The following is a 20,505-nucleotide window of genomic DNA, read 5'->3' on the forward strand; positions in this document are numbered from 1 at the left end:
TTTGACTTCTATTGATTTTTGAACTTTGATATTGTGTGTGTGTGTATGTATATATATATATACATATATGTGTATGAGTTTATGCTACTGTTTACACATATTAGGTTTTCATAGTGGGAGAGCCTTTTTTACACATACATATTTCTTCGAAACACATGCGATTAAACCAATCCATCCAACAATGGCTGTCCTTAAATAAAAGAAAAACAAATCTGTTAAAAGATGTTGAGTCTTTAAATTTTAATCAACAAAGCATTAACCAAATAAGGAATGTTAAAAAGAAATTTGATGAAAAACATTCTGCAGCCATTGAAGCCTATGCTGTTCTGACAACCAAGGAAATGCAAACCTTTCACCCTTTATTAAACTAAATTTATTTAGTTCCTACTTTCAATGTCTTTGTACTAGTGAATATCTCCGAGTTCTGCGCTGGAAAAATGTCTTGTAGCATATTGAATAGAAGCATTCAGCAGCAGCGGCGGCCTTTTCTCACAAGAGACAACAAAGTAATCAGCGGTCTTGTCGTAGATTTTATTCATTCATCCGCAGCAGTCAGACATCCTCGCACAACGCTGTAAAGCAGAGATCACACAAGATGAAATTCACAAACCTCATTTCATGACATCTTCTTTTTTTCCCTAAACCTCGATTTTAGTAAACATTCATCTGCTGTACAAAACCACCTTTTGTCTCCATAGACACACACTCATAAAGTTCCAATCTTTGGTTGGAAGAATAGAAGTGATAGGATTCTTACCTGCACAGGGAGTAATAACTGCATTTTACTCAGTAACAGATCAACACTGGAGTGATAAAAGGAAAAATACTTTGGGGAAGATGATGCTAAATAAACCCAGCAATATGACCTTGAAGCTTGCTACATCACAGTGCCAAAAACTTTTATTTCTAACAGAAAAATATATACCTATCCACATTTTATTACGTTTTGCTTGGTAAGACAGTTGAAAAACAAAGTTTCTTAGCTAGGGAATAGGTAAGTGACATGTCCTAGGGAAACTGAGAGAGGGATAGGGATTTTACCTTGCCTGTTGACCCTTAACCACTTAAGCCCCGGAAGATTTTACCCCCTTCCTGACCAGGGCCTATTTTGCGATTCGGCACTGCGTGACTCTAACGGACAATTGCGCGGTCGTGCGACGCTGTACCTAAACGAATTTGACGTCCTTTTTTTCCCACAAACAGAGCTTTCTTTTGGTTGTATTTGATCACCTGTGCGATTTTTTGATCATGCGCTATAAACAAAAAAAGAGCGTCAATTTTGCAAAAATAACAATATTTTTCACATTTTTTTATATGAAATTCCCCAAAAAAATGTAAAAATCTAATTTTTTTAATATTTTAGGCCAATTTGTTTTATGCTACATATGTTGGTTTGCGCAAAAGTTATTGCGTTTACTAACTAAGGGAAAGATCTTTGTCATTTTTGTTGTTTTTTTTTTTAACGAGTAATGGCGGCGATCTGCAATTTTTTTTTTGCGGGACAGCGAAATTGCGGCAGACAGATCGGACCCTTGACTGACATTTTTGACACTTTTAGGGTTACCAGTGGCATTACTACAGTAATCAGTGCTATACATATGCACTGTTACTGTAAAAATGACACTGTCAGGGAAGGAGTTAACTTTATTTGAGAAGGAGGGGTTAAGTGTGTCCCTAGGGGGCGTGCTTCTAACTGTGATTGGATGTGGCTTGAGGTGTAAGAACAGAGATCAACGGTCCTACATAGCAGAACCGTATGATCTCAATTCTTACATAGGGGAGAATGACAGGCAGCTGTGTTTACATTAGCCGCCTGCCTTTCTCCTGCTGTAACGGACAATCGCGAGTGCCCGACGGACATCGGGTCCGCCAGGCACACGCGCGGGGGGGGGGGGGTCCGTGTGCGAGCGGGAGCGCACCTCCAGCGGCCTACGTCGCTTTGCATGTGAGGGGCTGACTGCCGACGTAGATAGACGTTAGGCAGTCGGCAAGTGGTTAAAGGGATTGTAAAGTCTGAAGGTTTTTCACCTTAATGCATTCTATGCATTAAGGTGAAAAACCTTCTTTGTTGCAGCTGCCCCCAGAGCCCCGCCCCCCTTTTTCTTACCTGAGCCTATCCTTTCCAGCGATGTGCAGAAGCCCAGCAGTTCCAGCCGCTGTCTCTGTCCTCGTTGGATAGATTGATAGCAGCAGGAGCCATTGGCTCTCGCTGCTGTCAATCAAATCCAGTGACACAGGAGCGGAGGGTCGAGGCCGAGTTCAGCTATCTGTGTCAATAAAGAAGCAGCGGGACCCAGGAGCGCGCCCGCTTGGGTGCCCCCATGGGGGAGCACCAGATGAAGGGGAGGAGCCAGGAGCGCTGATGGGGCATCCCTGGTTTGGGGCTGCTCTGTGCAAAACCCTTGCGCAGAGCAGGTAAGTATACCATGTTTGTTATTTTTATGGAAAAAAAAAATTATACCTTTACAATCCCTTTAAATGTTCATAGTTTGCAGGAACACCAAAACTCTCTGTACTTTAATATGTAAATAGTGCCTTCAGTTCTCTAAAGCTTCTGCCTACATATATGCCTTGCTGTTGGTTAAAACTGAACTCTAGGAAATCTGAAAATTCTCCCTTGCATTAGGGCTGTACCTGCACTGCAACAGTTAACAGCTTGTTTAGGTCTAGGGGGGAGTAAAACACTTTTTCTTACCTGATCCCCCACTTGACACATCCTCGGATGACGCTTCCCCATGCAGTGGACTGTTCCTTGGAGTCTTCACAACCAGTTCTTGGCTACTTATATCCAGAATTTGTCTTGATAATCAGGACCTTAGACAGATAGCATGGGGGGAAAAGGTGCTGTGGGTACTGCTCTAGCAGTGTGAAGGAGCAGTATTTCAGGTAAGTAAATATGCTCTTCCATGACCCCTAGACCTAAACAATCAGTTAACTCTTTTATTGCGATTGCAGCACCACTGCAAGAGAGCATGTTCATGTTTCCTGGAGTTAGGCTTTGATGGGGCCATTCATTATAGTGTTGGATCATTAAAGAGGGATAGGAGATATAGAACCAAGTAAACTTTAGGAACCAAAAGTACATATAAAACCTATAATGCTGACAACAGGGGACCAATCCTGGCCTTTTAGACAAGGTATCTACAGGGGTGCATCTAGGAGGTCACAGTAAGTCCAATACAATGTAATGTTTAAGTGAGAGTTTATTTGGGAAAAAAGTCACTTTAAGAAACATGGGATAATATGAAAGCATAGTGGTGCCTTCTGAGAAGATACTTTGCTTTCTTTTGGCATTAAAAAAAAATGAATGCTTAGGATTTGGGAAATTTTATTTTACCCTATTCTCTCTAAATTGGTTGCACAGTAACAAAAAAAGTGGTGGCTTTTTGCAGTACATTCAGGTAGTGGAGTGACATTTCAAGTGCTGCCTCAGGCAACAATAATGAATATGTAAACCCAATAATAATATAAATACCATGTCAATGTAATTTAAAAAGTAATTTTCAATAGTTGCACATCTACAAATTTCAATAAAATATTACCTGGTGATCCTGCTCTGAAGCACCTTGTTCACCTTGTTACTAATATAGGTTGACAATGCTCCGCTCCTATCTTCCAGTAGTCCTCTTGTGTTGTCCCCCTGTTACTTGGGCTTCCAGGATGACTACAAGTATACATACAGTATGTGATGCAGGCATGGTTCACGGTTATCTCCATCAGGAATCCCGCCATGCAGCCTTTGCTGGAGTGCATGCACATTAACAGGGAGTGGCTGGAAGGCTGAAGATATCTAGTAAGTGAAAGGTATGCATACTAAGAGAGCATGGAAGAGAAGGTGAGTATTGCAGCAAGCAGTACAATTTTTTAATCTACGATGGATAAAAAAACAAAAAATGCTGATTTAATAGTACCGAAAACAATTTAGAAAAAATCAGAGAAGCACCACTTTTACTATTGTCCTATTTAAAAATGTGCATTACAAAAAAACTGATGCTTTTATGGGTTACCTGAGCTTCATCTCAGACCATACCCAGATAACCCTTCAATTATTAACAGAAACATATTAACCTCTTGACGCCAGCCATGTGCATATATGTGACCACTCGGCGAGTGGGCCTTACCACCCGTTAAAACAACTTACCGTGCTGAGAGCGTGCTCCCTGCGTTCTCCCAGGATGATAGCTGGCGGGGATCAGTAAGCTCCTGATGAATACTTGCAATCAGGAGCTTTCCAATCATGTGACTGCTGTGACAGCTAATCACAGTGGTTGTAAAATAATAAAATGCCGACACTGGTTCACCTTCAGTCAATGATCACTGCCACATCCCTAATTAAATATAGGAAAAAATGTAAAAGGGTGTTCCTCATCTGTAACAATCCCTAAGTTAGCCCCTAAAGGGGAAGCATACAGTGATAGAACCACCAAACATGGGACTTTGGAGGCAGTGATCTCTATGGCAAAAAATACATAACTATAGACAGAGCAGTTAAAAGGGTATAATTTTATTATCAAAATGATCAATCATTTAAAATCATGGATGCAAAATAGCATCAAAGACATAGACAATATGCAAAATTAACACATAAAAATCTGAACCAAGAAATACAGTCATGGGGTCACCAAGGTCCGACATGTTTCGCCGACATGGTGGGCTTCTTCGGGAACCATTAATGAGGGTGACTTCTTTAATGGTTCTAAACATAAATAACAAAAAATTAATACATGTTACAATATTGTAGTACAATGTTGCAGGTCTGCAAGAAGGTGCAGAGGTGCAGTGTTTTATACATCAATTAGAATATAACATTATACACTCACCAATAATTCAGGATTTAGGGCATATAACCATTGACAACGACAGGGGTCATAGTGTGCACATACAGCCAGGAGGTAACCCAAACCCAAGTCACAGGAGACCGGGGAAATAGTGTCCTCAGAGAATAGCAGATACCGGACCGGATTTGGATAGACAGCGGATCACATATACCAGAGGGGAGCAACTGTGAGTGCTTGCCACCTCTGAATAAAAAGAAAAAGAAAGGGAGAGAACAATGAAAAAAGATATCAATGGCTAGATATAGATACTCAAACGTATCTTGGCTGTGTGGCGATATATAAAACGAAAAAGGCAAGAAAAAAGTGTTGAACGCAAGTAGGGTCCAAATGGGTAAAAAGCCAAGAAGACTAGATGGTGACCAAAGTTGGCAAGGGTCCAAATTGTGGGCACCCGAGCCAAAGAAGAAATCATGAATACTAGAACCATGCAAAGTGTTGTGAACACTATATAGTGCTTGACAGGTAAGGGATACTAAACTCAGTCCGAGGTGCAGAAAAACTGTGAAAATCATAAAACAGAAGAGTGATAAAATGAGCAAATTTAGTGATGTTAGAGCCAAAAGCCCCATAGAGATCAGTAAATATTAAGACCGGTTTACTTCAAAGAGGAAGAAGCCGGGTAAAGGTGCCAAAAGGAAAGTACAAGTCCCATCCATGAAGACATTCGCCAAACAGACCAGCTAATCACAGTGGTCGCATGATCTGAATGCCCGCCACCGCCTCCCAACTTTTAGAACTCTTCAAGGGCCAGGAGGCAGTTGGCACACAGGGGTTAAAAGGGAAGCTTTATTTGCAGTTTCTCAATGCTCAAACACAACCTTTTGTCACCTTTACTTTTCATCAAGCAGGTGGGATGGTATGTATCTAAAAAAAACATCCTTTAAAAGCATTGTACACTTTTCAATATTTTTTTTGTTTTAAAAGTGTATCAGTGTAGTTATAAAAGCCCAAACTAAACTAAAAATCATAATTTATGCAATAGCTCTAATTAAAAAAAAGTCCAGTGGCACCATGGATGTGTGCTATGTACAGCAACCCCTAACAACTCAATAGGGTCCAGTTCACCGTAGTCAGATGAGTTGGAGCCACAGAATTGCACTTAGCATATAGCCAGTGTACACTGCATTACCATATTGCGGTGTCCCTTTAATCAATCTTACAATTTTTTAGCTTGCATTCTTCATTGTTTCTCTGCTGAAATTCAGAACAACCCAGAAACTTTTCTAATGAGCTACAGGTTTAGACATATTTCTCCAGAATATTTCATAAACAGGAAATGTTTCTCATAAATTGATATTGGATTCAGACCTTCATGCTGTCTCCTTCAGAGGTATGTAGATTAGATAAACAAGGTCCAAAACAAATAGGGTTTGACGCATTTCCCAATACATTCTTCTCAAACTTTTCTATCGATTGGTTCTCTTGCTTTTGATAAATGATACAAGAGAAAGGGCAAAACCTATTAAAAGCAGAAGTTGCGTTATCACACTCTGGAAGCCAGAGATTGACCCGAAGTGTACTTAATGGACTATCCTATTCCCAGCCTGTCAGGAACTAACTAATCAGCACATTAGTCATGGAAATAGCTCCATGGGTGACTGTAGTTATGCACAAACAAGGGTAAGAACCACACAAAGTCACTCAACCTCATTTTTTACCAGGCGTTTCATGAATTCAATTGTTCTTTGTCCTTGAAGGTAAATTTATTTCTCACCCTTTTTACTCACTGATTAACTTTTTTCATGTTATACAGAATCCTTCTGGAGTAATTTATTGTAAGACTATATGCATCCATCATTGCACTATGTATGATTGGTGGAAGGCTGCTGATAGCGTTTAACGTCTGTAAAATTAAATCTGTCTCAATGCAAAAACTGTATATAGACAACAAGAATGGGAGCTATAGCAAGTTTATTGTAAAGGAAATTTAAAGAGAAAAATACACAGTTTGATATTCAGATATTACATTTTTGTTTTCCCACATCTTGATATTCATTTTATTTTGAGGGGAAAAAAGTTTATTTTAACTGTGAAGAGACTGCTTGACACTGCCTGCACATTACCCACACAGAGAGAGAGACCAATTCACACTGCCTGCAAACAGAGATAGACCGCTTCACACTGCCTGCACAGAGAGAGAGAGAGAGAGAGAGAGAGAGATAGACTGCTTCACTCTGCCTGCACAGAGAGAGAGAGAGAGAGAGAGAGAGAGAGAGAGAGAGAGAGAGAGAGAGAGAGATAGACTGCTTCACTCTGCCTGCACAGAGAGAGAGAGAGAGAGAGAGAGAGAGAGAGAGAGATAGACTGCTTCACACTGCCTGCACAGAGAGAGACCACTTCACACTGCCTGCAAACAGAGATAGACCGCTTCACACTGCCTGCAAACAGAGATAGACCACTTCACACTGCCTGCAAACAGAGATAGACCGCTTCACACTGCCTGCACAGAGAGATAGACCGCTTCACACTGCCTGCACACAGAGATAGACCGCTTCACACTGCCTGCACAGAGAGAGAGAGACCACTTCACACTGCCTGCACACAGAGATAGACCGCTTCACACTGCCTGCATAGAGAGAAACCGCTTCACACTGCCTGCACAGAGAGAGAGACCACTTCACACTGCCTGCACAGAGAGATAGACCGCTTCACACTGCCTGAACAGAGAGAGACCACTTCACACTGCCTGCAAACAGAGATAGACCGCTTCACACTGCCTGCAAACAGAGATAGACCACTTCACACTGCCTGCAAACAGAGATAGACCGCTTCACACTGCCTGCACAGAGAGATAGACCGCTTCACACTGCCTGCACAGAGAGAGAGAGACCACTTCACACTGCCTGCACACAGAGATAGACCGCTTCACACTGCCTGCATAGAGAGAAACCGCTTCACACTGCCTGCACAGAGAGAGAGACCACTTCACACTGCCTGCACACAGAGATAGACTGCTTCACACTGCCTGCACAGAGAGATAGACCGCTTCACACTGCCTGCACACAGAGATAGACCGCTTCACACTGCCTGCACAGAGAGAGAGACCACTTCACACTGCCTGCACAGAGAGAGAGAGAGACCACTTCACACTGCCTGCACACAGAGATAGACCGCTTCACACTGCCTGCACAGAGAGAGAGACCACTTCACACTGCCTGCACACAGAGATAGACCGCTTCACACTGCCTGCATAGAGAGAAACCGCTTCACACTGCCTGCACAGAGAGAGAGACCCCTTCACACTGCCTGCACAGAAAGAGAGACCACTTCACACTGCCTGCACAGAAAGAGAGAGAGAGAGAGAGACCACTTTACACTGCCTGCACACAGAGATAGACTGCTTCACACTGCCTGCACAGAGAGAGAGACCACTTCACTCTGCCTGCACAGAGAGAAAGAGACCGCTTCACACTGCCTGCACAGAGAGAGAGACCACTTCACACTGCCTGCACAGAGAGAGAGAGAGAGAGAGAGAGAGACCACTTCACACTGCCTGCACACAGAGATAGACCGCTTCACACTGCCTGCACAGAAAGAGAGACCATTTCACACTGCCTGCACAGAGAGAGAGAGAGAGAGACAGAGACCACTTCACACTGCCTGCACACAGAGAGAGAGAGAGACAGAGACCACTTCACACTGCCTGCACACAGAGAGAAAGAGACCACTTCACACTGCCTGCACACAGAGATAGACCACCTCACACTGCCTGCACACAGAGAGACCAATCCACACCGCTTGTCTGGTATCTTGCATCAGTTTGATTTTAAGGCGATTCCGCCGACCATGGCTTCAGCCAGAATGCCCTCCTAGCCATAGCCACAGGCCACATCGCTCTTGAAGAACATAAAATGAAGAAAGAGGGAAGAGCGCCTCTGAGTGCAAGGTAGTAGTTTATTACAACAAGGAAAACATAGTCACTTACATATAGGTAAGGGTAAAAGCGTGTGTCAGATCGCAGCAGTTCCGAGATGGAGTAGAGGGGGTCCGCAAAGTCCTGGGAAGCCTTCGGTGCAGACAGCCAGGCCAGCTGACTGTGTGAGTCTGGGCGGGCGGAGGACTGCGGCTGTGTTTCAGGAACCGAACGGCGTCTGACGTCAAGGCTGGAGAAAGCAAGATGGCGGAACAGGCTTTACGACGCGTTTCAGAGTCTGTAAACCCGGGTGGGGCATGCGCACTCCTTTTTCGAGTGACTTGGAGGCTTTCGAGCTGTCATTTTTAATGTAGTTTTGCAATTTAATGACCCACTGAGGTGGGGTAAGCATGCAGCTAATAATGTCTGAATTAATAGCCTGACTACTTGCCTGGCTTAGTGACTTATTAGATATAAAATTTGGTCAATTAAGGGAAACTACATAAATGAGCATACCCCTTTGAAGAGAGGGGCAATACCTGGTTTCAGACAAAGTTGGACAAAATCATAGTCTTGACAACAGAAGGTTAAAGTGGACCTTTCACCCTTTATTTCACTTTGTCACCCCTCTTCCCTATTACAAATGTGCTCAGAAGGTTGCTGTTTTGCAATATATATTTCCTTTTTTCTCCTCAGTGACATACTGTCAGCTACCTGCAGCCTCCTGGACATTGACATCACACATCCCACAGGGCTGCCAGTCGATAAGTGCTGAAGAATTGTGAGATTTGACACCTGCATATCTGAGATCTATACAAACACAAAAGCCCACAATACTTTGGCACTTACTGACCTGTTACCTGTTGGGATAAGTGATATGAATATCCCAGAAGACTGTAGGTGGCTGAAGATACATCACTCTCATTTAGTTGAGGATAAATGAGGAAGTTGGTTGAACTAGGTGGACTAGTGTCTTTTTACAACCAGATTAACTATGTAACTTAACTATGTAAACGGAAGGGTGGAGGAGCAAATATTACTTACATGTCACAAATATTGAAAATTGTTAGCAAATAGGTAACAGTGAGTAGGGAGGAAAAAGCCTAAACTACATTGAATACAATGAATAGTGAAAAGTCCGCTTTAAAGACTAAGGATGCACCATTTCCAATTTAGAATCTGTGGCAGCAGGGAGAATTTGATAGCGGACAGGAGGGAGCTGAAAGCAGTAGGACGGAGAGGAGCTGAGGCTGCTACAGGCTGAGATGTGCAGGGAATCAGATCCTATTATTGCCCCCCCCCCACAAAACCTAAAGTGACAGGTAGGCCACAGGGCCCCCCTGGAGCATGGGCAAGGTAGGATGTGGTGATGTTTTCAGTTTGACAACCTGCTGGAGTCATGATATGTCCCCACTGCAAATACAAAAGATTTATTTTCATTAGCATGGCAAATAGGGAGGAACGGTATGGAGAAGACAAAATATAAGCAGAGTAAACTTCAGGTTTCTTTAGGCTATATAATGCCTCTGAGTATTTTAAACTTGAAATATTGGCTACAAAAGTTTCAGAAATACAAAAGATAGGTGTATTGGTATTGAAATTGTTATCTCCTTTGTTTATTTCTTTCAGTTCCATGTAATAACCGGTTAGGATGCAACTCTCGTATTTTACCTCAGTGCTGTAATACGCAACACAGTGATTATATCACCTCTACATTTACATGGTACAATCTTGGTTTACAAAGACATTTCGTGTACATATAGTAGATTTACACTAATTATTGGTCGGTGGGATATATTAGGCAGTGAATGAAAATGTTGTCCCAGAGGCTGATGTATAAAGAGCAGAAAAAATAGGCAAGCATAAGGATTTGAGTGACTTTGACAAGGGCAAAATTGTAATGACTAGATGACTGGGCCAGAGCAACTCCAAAACTGCAGCTCTTCTTGAATGTTCCCTGTCTGCAGTGGTCAGGACCTACCAAAAGTGATCAAAGAAGGCAAGACCAGCGAACCAAAGTCAGAGTGGCCAAGGTTCATTGATGCCTATGGGGAGTGAAGGCTGGCCCTTGTAGCCCAATCCAATAAGATAACTATAGCTCAAATTTCTAAAAACATTAATGCTGGTTCTGATAGAAAGGTGTCAGAAGACAGTGCATTTCAGTTTGTTGTGTATGGAGCTGCATAGTCACAGACTGGTCAGGGTGTCCATGCTAAATCATGTCCACAGCCAAAACTGTCTACAATGGGCACTTAAACAGCAGAACTGGACCACAGAGCAATGAAAGAAGGCGGCCCGGTCTGATAAATCATGTTTTCTTTTACATCATGTGGAGCGTGTGCATTGTTTACCTGGGTTTACCTGGGAAAGAGATGGCACAAGGATGCAATATGGGATGAAGGTAAGTTGGCAGAGGCAATGTGATGCTTTTGGGAAAGATCTGTTGAATCATTATTTAGATATTTGTACATTGCTATCATGTCTCCTTTCAAATGTCTGTTCTCAAGAGAAAATAAGGTTAAGGTGTGAAGCTGTTCCTCACAAGTGAGATCCTTCATCACCGTTTAGACCCGGTTCACACTTCTGCGTGTGCCGGGTTCGCATGTCATGTCGGAGCGCACTGCTCCGACATGACATGCGATCAGCTGTGCGGTGCGAGTTTAGCCATACAGTTTGTATGGCTAAATTCGCACCGCACCCGCAGCAAACACGCACAGGAGGCATTTTTGCTGCCGCATCAGGATCGGATCGCACAGCGGTTCACACTTGTGCGATCCGATCCTGTGCGAACTGCACGATCGCACTGCGATATGCGATCAAACTGGGGGTGTCGTTAAGATTACATTGACACCCCCAGCGGATCGCATATGGCAGTGTGAACTGCCGGGGGTGCGTGTGTGATGCGGGAAAAGGCTGCGAATTCGCAGCCTTCCCGCATCGCAATAGTGTGACCCGAGCCTTAAGGAATATATTAAACGAAAGGTTTTGTGCCCTAAGTTTAGCTTTAAGTTATCATCCCAAATCTATATTAAATATTTTTTAAATTCTTTGGTAACTTTTTCTGTGCTCATACTTAGGGCTCACCTACTACTGCCACTGGCCAAAATTGGTTGAATACTATAACATTGTCTAAGCCTAAATATCAACATCTGCAAATCCTTAACTCTCCTTGCTCTGAGGATGAGATTAAACAGGTTATAAAAAGCTCTTAAAATTGTAAGACTGCTGGAAAGGTTGGCTTTGACCCATGTACTTTACTTTAAAAAAATTAACTTTATTTTTCCATCCAAGTTGGATAGAACATACAGTCAATATAATTACATCCTGTGATGTAATAAATTCCCCAAATTCTCTTATACCCAAGCCAGATAAGGATCATACACTCCCATATAAATTCATACCTATCTCTATGATAAATAAATACATTTAACTTTTCTTAAAAATAACAGCTGATAGACTCAACTTTATCGTTACTCATATAATTGATCCGGACTGAACCGGGCTTAGCCTATTTTGGCTAAAGCTAATAATATTAGATTAGCCATCAATTTATTTCTGGATTAAAACATATATGCAAAAAAGCAGTTGATTCCATATTTGAAACCGGAGTATGAATATGTCGGTGCCATGAACTGAACTGAGTCCAGTTCAGTGTCCATGCTGGACACTTATTCCTCGGTACTCTCCCCCACTTCCCAGACACTGCATATGTCACACTAACAGGCACATGGCCGAGGAATTTTGAACTAGGGGCAGGGGAAGTCTGGTGGAGAACTGCAAGCCTAGTTCCCACCTCTGGTCCACATGGCCATTGATTGACAGCACATGGCAGTTGGCATATCCATAGTAACTATTCAGTCCAACAGTGGCTTTCAAGTCTGCCAATTGCCATGTGCCTTATGGGCTGTTGTTTAAACACCCTAAAATTATGTTCAAGAGCAGTTCTTCTGACCACAAAAAAATGCTAAATGCTGAAAAACGCTCATAAACGCCCAAAAATGGTAATAAACGCTCAAAAAGGTTTAGCACTTCAGCTTTTATTTATTTCAATATCCAGAATACATTAAAATTCTGGCCAATAAAATAAACTTCCAAACTCCCAACCCTGTTAAACGCTGCTAAACTCTTTTGCTGATTATCTCATGTCAGGATAAACAGTATTTACAAGAAACCAGTGTGCATGGGGCCTTAAAGAATCTGTCGATACCTGAAATTGCCGATCATGCGTGCTGAATTGTAAAGAAAACCACCACCAAAAAAGTGCCATTAAAGCTTTATTTAATTCCCCCCAAAGGTTTCTAATTATGTTACTGTAACGCTCCTGCGTTTTTTATAGTAAACTGGATTTGCAGCTGCAGAATCTCCACTCAGTAGTCATGTAGAGATGTGTTGGAATACCAGATCCAACTCTCCAGACTCATCACTGTGGGCCTGTCTGCTTCAGCATACAGATATACACACACTCAATAAGATGTTCCTGGAGTGATAGGATGTATATGACAGTATGGAGGTGATGTGCTGAAGGGACAGGTGTGAGCAGTGACAGTAATGATAAGCACTTGATAGTAATGTTCAGGAGAGTAGTAGATGGTAATAGGTAGAATGCAGATAGGTTAGTAATCATGTATGGTAACAGGTGGTAAGGACAGCAGATGACATATACAGGATAGACTAACCCAGTGCAAGGATTGATGGTATGCATAGATAGTAACAGTCCTTAATGTGCAGAGGTAGATAGTGTAAGTTAGTTATGGAGGATTCCCCTGTGGGGTACTTATCACTAGTAATGTTAGTAAGTAGAGGGATCCAGTAGTGAGGGAGTGATCCGGTAGCGAGATACGGGATCAGTAGCGAGGTTCCGGTCTGTTCCAGGTAAAGGCAAATAGCTGGAGGCTCCGGCAGCAAGACAAGGCTTGTGAGCATGTGGTAACAAATAGTAAGGTTGAACGAACAACGTGAGAGAGAAAGCCGGCGATTGAAATAGCCGGTCAGCGGCGCTCAGCGATGACGTCATCCGACTTAAAGGTATATGCGTTCCACCTAACTAAAAAGGTGGGACGCAATATTAAAAGGAAATTGGCAAATAAGGGTACCAGAGGTACCAGAATCTTACAGTACCCCCCCCCCCCTTAAGGCCGGCTCCAGAAGGCCTATAGCACTGGTTTCTCCGGGTATTTAGAGTGAAATCTTCGTATAAGCCTAGGTGCGTGAACATCGGAAGTATCCAACCAGGTGTCGTCTTGGGGTCCATAGTTCTTCCATCTTATGAGATATTGGAGTCTTCCTCTGTGGATACGAGAATCCAAAATCTCCTTAATCTCATATTCTTCTCCGCCTTCAACTTGTACTGGGGGTGGAGGCAAGATGGTAGGCCTTATTCCTTGGTTAGGAACATGTGGTTTCAGTAGTGACACATGAAAGATGGGATGTATTTTGAGATCTGCCGGTAGGGTGAGTTGCACTGCAGCTTTTCCAATGAGTTTCTTAATTGGGAAAGCTCCCAGAAATAAAGGTCCAAGCTTTTTGCTAGGGATCTTTAACCTTAAATTTTTTGTCGATAGCCAAACGAGGTCCCCAATAGCATATTGCGGAGAAGGTCTTCTACGAAGGTCGTAGTACCTTTTTTGTTGACTATGAGCGTGTGAGATGGTGGTATTAAGTAAACCCAGAGAGTCTTTTATTTGGGTAAGATAATCCAAGGCTACTGGGTTACTTGATGGTAGGATGCGTGGTGGAAGAAGTGTGGGATGAAACCCATAGTTCAAGTAGAACGGACTTTGCTTAGTAGTACTGTGGGTTGCGTTGTTATAAGCAAATTCCGCCAGAGGGAGGAGGTCTACCCAATCATCCTGTAGGTATGATGTATAGCAACGCAGATATTGTTCTATACACTGGTTGACTCTTTCAGTCTGTCCGTTGGTCTGAGGGTGGTAGGGAGAAGTGAGCTTTCGCTCAATCCGTAGTATTTGACATAGAGCTTGCCAAAATTTGGAGATGAACTGTGAACCACGGTCGGATAAAAGAGTCTTTGGAATTCCATGTAACTTGAACACATGTTTCATTAGTAGTTCTGCTGTTTGTTTAGATGAAGGTAGTCTACGAATAGCAATGAAATGTGCCATCTTTGTCAGATGGTCCACTGACACTAGAATAGTATTAAATCCTTTGGAAGGTGGTAGTTCTACTATAAAGTCTAAGGACACAACTTCCCATGGAACCTGGGGTATTGGTAGACTCATAGGTGTGCGCAGCCTATTGCATTAGGGTGTGCACCCCAAAACTCAAACTCACTTGCGCATATATATATATATATATATATATATATATATATATATACACATACACACGCAAACACCCTTATAAATAAATGTGAACAAACATTTAAATGTATCAAAACATTTTTTAAATGTATTAAATAAATAAATAAATAAATAAATAAAACACTTTATTTTTGTAACTTATTAAAACATTTAATTGTTTAAAGTGGTTGAAGGGCAGTAAAACTCTGCTTTCGAAACTTTCTTTTACCACCCCTCAACCGCTACCATCTTTTAGTTGTAGAGGCAGCGGCTGGGGATGTTCATATGACACAGCTGCAATTATATCCCCTGTTGCTTTCAGCAGGTGTAGAACCCACTGACTGTGACCTATATAAATGAATGGTGCATTCTGAAAGCGCCCCACAACCATGTGGAGTTCAATGGGTTAAAGCAGGTGGTGAGGAGGCAATACAATGCCTCCTCACTGCCTCTAAAATGCTCTCTGAAGATCAATCTGTTTGTGGATTGCTCTTCAGAAAACAAAGCATTTGTGAATGAGCCCCTACATATTCCATAGTGGCCACAGTGCTCCCCTCACATCAGAGTCCTCCTTTACATCTGAGTCTACAGCATTTCCCCTAAAACCAGAGTCAATAGCGTTTAGTCTATCACAGTTACCCCCCTTAAATCAAGGTTCCCAGAGAGCTTCCCTCACATCAGAATCCCCAGAGTGGACTCTGGTGTAAAGGGAAATGTTGATATAAGTTGGTCTCTGGTCGCCAGCAGACTGCAGACTGCATCAGAATCCCCCTTTATATACAATGTAAGGGGGGAATCTGACACAAAAGGGATCTCTGCAGACTGTGATGTGAGGGGGTCTCTGGTTACCACGGAGTTCACAGAGATCCCACTTACATCAGAGTTCCCATTTACCCCAGAGTCTGCAGAGTTCCCCTTTAAAACAGTGTGCCAGACCATAAGCATTTCTAGAAGGGGCCACATTGGGGGGGGGGGGATGCCGGTAGCACTGCGGGGGGAGGGGGGACCAGGGAACACGTAGGAAACAAGTAACCTGGATACAGGGCCAGTGCAAGGATTTTTTTTCTTGAAAGGTAAAGGTGCATTTTGCAGCTCCCTGTTCTCCACCACCATCCTCCCGCCAAACCTGTCACACACAGTAACACCTTCTGTATGTGAGTGCCTCAATCTGGATGAGGGAGCACAGGTGGCACCTTCAGCAGGGGGGGGGGGTAGTGTTAAAGTTAGTAACAGATTTAAATACACTGACAAACTGAAGCCAAACTCCAGCAGACAATGTATAATCAATTACAGCAAAAATATTTTTTTCCCTTTTAGGATAAAGGTTTTACAAAAAAATAAAAGAAAGTCTAAACAAGAAAATAAATGTAGCCACCCTATCTAAGAAGGGTACCTGGGCAGTGTTACAGGAGGGGGCAGTGTGACGGGATGGGGGCAGTGCGACTGGAGGGTGGGGCAGTGTGAAAGGAGGGGGGCAGTGTATGATGGGAGAGGGGCAGTGGAGGGCAGTATGGGGGGTCAGTGTGACAGGAGGGGGCAGCATGATGGGAGGGGGACAGTGTGCCAGGAGGGAGCAGTATGGGGGGGGCAGCATTATGGGAGGGGGACAGTGTGCCAGGAGGGAGCAGTATGGGGGGGGGCAGCATGATGGGAGGATGACAGTGTGCCAGGAGGGAGCAGTATGGGGGGCAGCATGATGGGAGGGGGACAGTGTGCCAGGAGGGAGCAGTATGGGGGGGGCAGCATGATGGGAGGGGGACAGTGTGCCAGGAGGGAGCAGTATGGGGGGGGCATGATGGGAGGGTGACAGTGTGCCAGGAGGGAGCAGTATGGGGGGCAGCATGATGGGAGGGTGACAGTGTGCCAGGAGGGAGCAGTATGGGGGGGCAGCATGATGGGAGGGGGACAGCATGATGGGGGGGCAGTGGAGAGAAGTATGGGGGAACAGTGTGCCAGGAGGGGTAGTATGGGGGGGCAACATGATGGGAGGGGGACAGTACTGGGGGAGTGTGCCAGGAGGGGGTAGTATGGGGGGCAGCATGATGGGAGGGGACAAAACAACAGGAGGGGGCAGTATGGGGGGGCAGCAGTGGGGGTATAGTGTGCCAGGAGGGGGCAGTAAGGGGGGGCAGCATGATGGGAGGAGGCAATATTGAGGGGACAAAACAACAGGAGGGGGCAGTATGGGGGGGCAGCAGTGGGGGTATAGTGTGCCAGGAGGGGGCAGTAAGGGGGGGCAGCATGATGGGAGGAGGCAGTATGGAGGGGACAAAATAACAGGAGGGGGCAGTATGGGGGGGCAGCAGTGGGGGTATAGTGTGACAGGAGGGGGCAGTAAGGGGGGGCAGCATGATGGGAGGAGGCAGTATGGAGGGGACAAAATAACAGGAGGGGGCAGTAAGGGGGGGGGGGCAGCAGTGGGGGTATAGTGTGCCAGGAGGGGACAGTAAGGGGGGCAGTATGAAGGGGACAAAATAAAAGGAGGGGGCAGTATGGGGGGGGTGGCAGAGTGACAGTCAGTAGGACACCAGGCTGGAGCACTACACTCTGCTGTGGCAGACATTGTGTTTGTGTCTTACCAGGAAGAAGGGGCTAGGAGGCATTTCTATTCTCTAGCATTTCTCCTACCGTGCCCAGCAGCAGGAACATCATTGAGAGAAGAGGCGGGAGCTGAAGCTGGAGTCGGGGGGCGGAGCTAGGAGGCAGTCCTAGGTATCACCATCGTGGATAGCTAGCAGCAGGCTGGATAGGAGGTCCGGTGGGACGGCATACAGTAACAACCGATCCCGCTCCTGCAGCCACTAAAAGCCCTGCAGGAGTCAAGAAGTGAATAAGGAGATCGGTTCTCCTATATGCCGCCCCGCTGGCTCCCCTATCCAGCCTGATGCTAGCTGTATCCACTCTCCAGGATGGTGACAAGTAGTCATCTGTACCTAGAACCGCCCCCCGACTCTGACACAGCGGTAGACAAATGTGACAGGGGAGCTACAGGGGCCCCTTTCAGCACGGGTTCGGGTCGCACCCCCTATTATTTTGCCACTGCGCTGATGCTACCTCTATAGTCCGGCTACAGCATACCTGACAGCAGGCGGCGGAGTGATATTCAGCTGTGTGTGATGCTGTAGCCGGAACTATAGGGGTAGCATCGGCAAATGCGGCAGCCTGCCTGCTTAATCCGCGTCAGTAACTGCACTTATAAGAGGTACACAGCCGACTGAATAATAGTCTCACTGGCAGCGCTGTTATTATCCATTAGCAGAGGTGCTGAAATAGAGATCCCAAACATTCTGCCAGCAAAAAAGCCCTGGGGTGTGCCAGATGTGCCTGGGCATTAGGGTGTGCCCAGGCACACCCGGCACACCCCATGCACGCCTATGGGTAGACTGCAGAGTAGACCAGATGGTTTTGTAGTGTCAACTTTGGACCTTGCACAGATGTCACATGAAGAAACAAATTTTTGTACAGACGTCTTCATATCAGGCCACCAAAACTGCCTGGTAAGCAAATTAAGGGTTTTCGTCATACCCATATGTCCTGCCATAGGCACATCATGTGATAATTCCAAGATCTTGGTGCGCATAGTAGGGGGTATGTAGAGTTTGTCGTTGTAATAGAGGAAGCCTTCTGCATCAGTACTTAGTTGTGGTGGAGGTGAATCCATTCTTATACTGTGCAAAATCTCTTCCTTCAGGGAACGAACAACACCAATAATACGTTCATAGGGTATTATAGGAATAGAAAGGATTTCGGCGCAGTTATCTTCGGTTAATCGTGATAGCGCATCCGCTTTTTTATTTTTGTCTGCAGGCGTGTCGGTCACTAGGAAGTTGAATCTTAGGAAGAATAATGTCCATCGTACCTGCCGGTGGGAAAGAGTTTTGTTAGTCTGGAGGTATTGAAGGTTTTTATGATCTGTATATATGAGTATTGGTAATCGGGTACCTTCAAGTAGATGTTGCCAATTCTCCAGTGCCAATTTTATGGCAAGCAACTCCTTTTCACCCACTGGGTAATTCACCTCTGGGCTGCTTAGTGATTTAGAGAAGAAAGCAACTGGGTGGAGTGGTGAAGTATTTGTTGGTCGTTGGGAGAGAACTGCTCCTACTGCCATGTTTGATGCATCTACCTCCAGAATATATTGGAGGGATGGGTCTGGATGGCGTAGTATAGGAGCAGAAGTAAAGCTTGATTTTAACAAGCGGAAAGCTCCATTTGCTTCTTCTGACCATTTGAATGTTTTTTTTATACTTGTAAGTTGTGTGAGAGGTCTCACAATAGCAGAGAAGTTCTTGATGAACTTCCTATAGAAGTTTGAAAATCCAAGGAATCGCTGTAATGCCTTACGAGTTGTTGGTATAGGCCAATCCAGAATACAGGATATCTTGCTCATATCCATCTTGATTCCGGTTTTGGATATGATGTATCCTAGGAATAATATTTCTTCTTTATGAAATAGGCATTTTTTTAATTTCACGTATAGATTGTGTGTGAGTAGTCTGGATAACGCAAGTCTTACATGTTTTATATGTTCAGACAAAGATCGAGAATAGATAAGTATATCGTCCAGATATACCACAACACAGACATCAAGTAAGTCTCTAAAGATGTCGTTTATGAACCTCTGGAAAGCTGCGGGAGCATTACACAACCCAAATGGCATCACAAGATATTGGAATAATCCGTATCTGGTTCTGAATGCTGTCTTCCACTCATCTCCGTCACGGATTCGGATTAGGTTGTATGCCCCTTTTAGGTCCAATTTAGAGAAGTAGGTAGCCCCACGCACTTGTTCAATGAGTTCAGGGATGAGCGGTAAAGGATAGCGATCCTTTATCGTAATGGTATTTAATTGCCTAGAATCGATAATAGGCCTAAGACTTGAATCCTTATTGCGGACAAAGAAAAGCCCTGCAGCTGTGGAAGAAGCAGAGGGTCTGATGAACCCTTTTGTCAAATTCTCATCCAAGTATTCCTTGAGATGAGAGAGTTCATCCTGTGAAAGAGGATAAACATGACCGAAAGGCAATTTGCTGTTAGGGAGTAGATCGATAGTGCAATCATAATCCCTATGGGGAGGCAACACTTGAGCATTTTTCTCAAGAAACACTTCGGACAGATCCTGATAGCATAATGGTGCAATCTCATCTGACACCACAGACAGGATCCTTCCATAAGATGGGAGGTTACACGTAATCTCGCAATAGTGAGAAGGGAAAGTTAAAGTCCGTCTTTTCCAATCTATGATTGGTTGATGTGTGTGTAACCAGGGAAGTCCCAAAATAATGGGAAAATGGGGTGAAGATAGTATATCAAAAGTGGTGGTCTACATATGAGACTCGTTAGCAGTGACAAGGAGTGCTTGTGTCTGATTGGTGATTGGACCAGAAGATAGCGGAATACCGTTAATGAAACTAACAGAGACAGGTTTAGGTTTTGAAATAATAGGTATTTTATTTAAAGTAACAAAACGTGTATCGATATAGTTCCCACAAGATCCTGTGTCGATCATAGCCTT

Source organism: Pelophylax lessonae (genome assembly GCF_965119305.1).
Source record: "Pelophylax lessonae genome assembly, chromosome: 2".
NCBI lineage: Eukaryota > Metazoa > Chordata > Amphibia > Anura > Ranidae > Pelophylax > Pelophylax lessonae.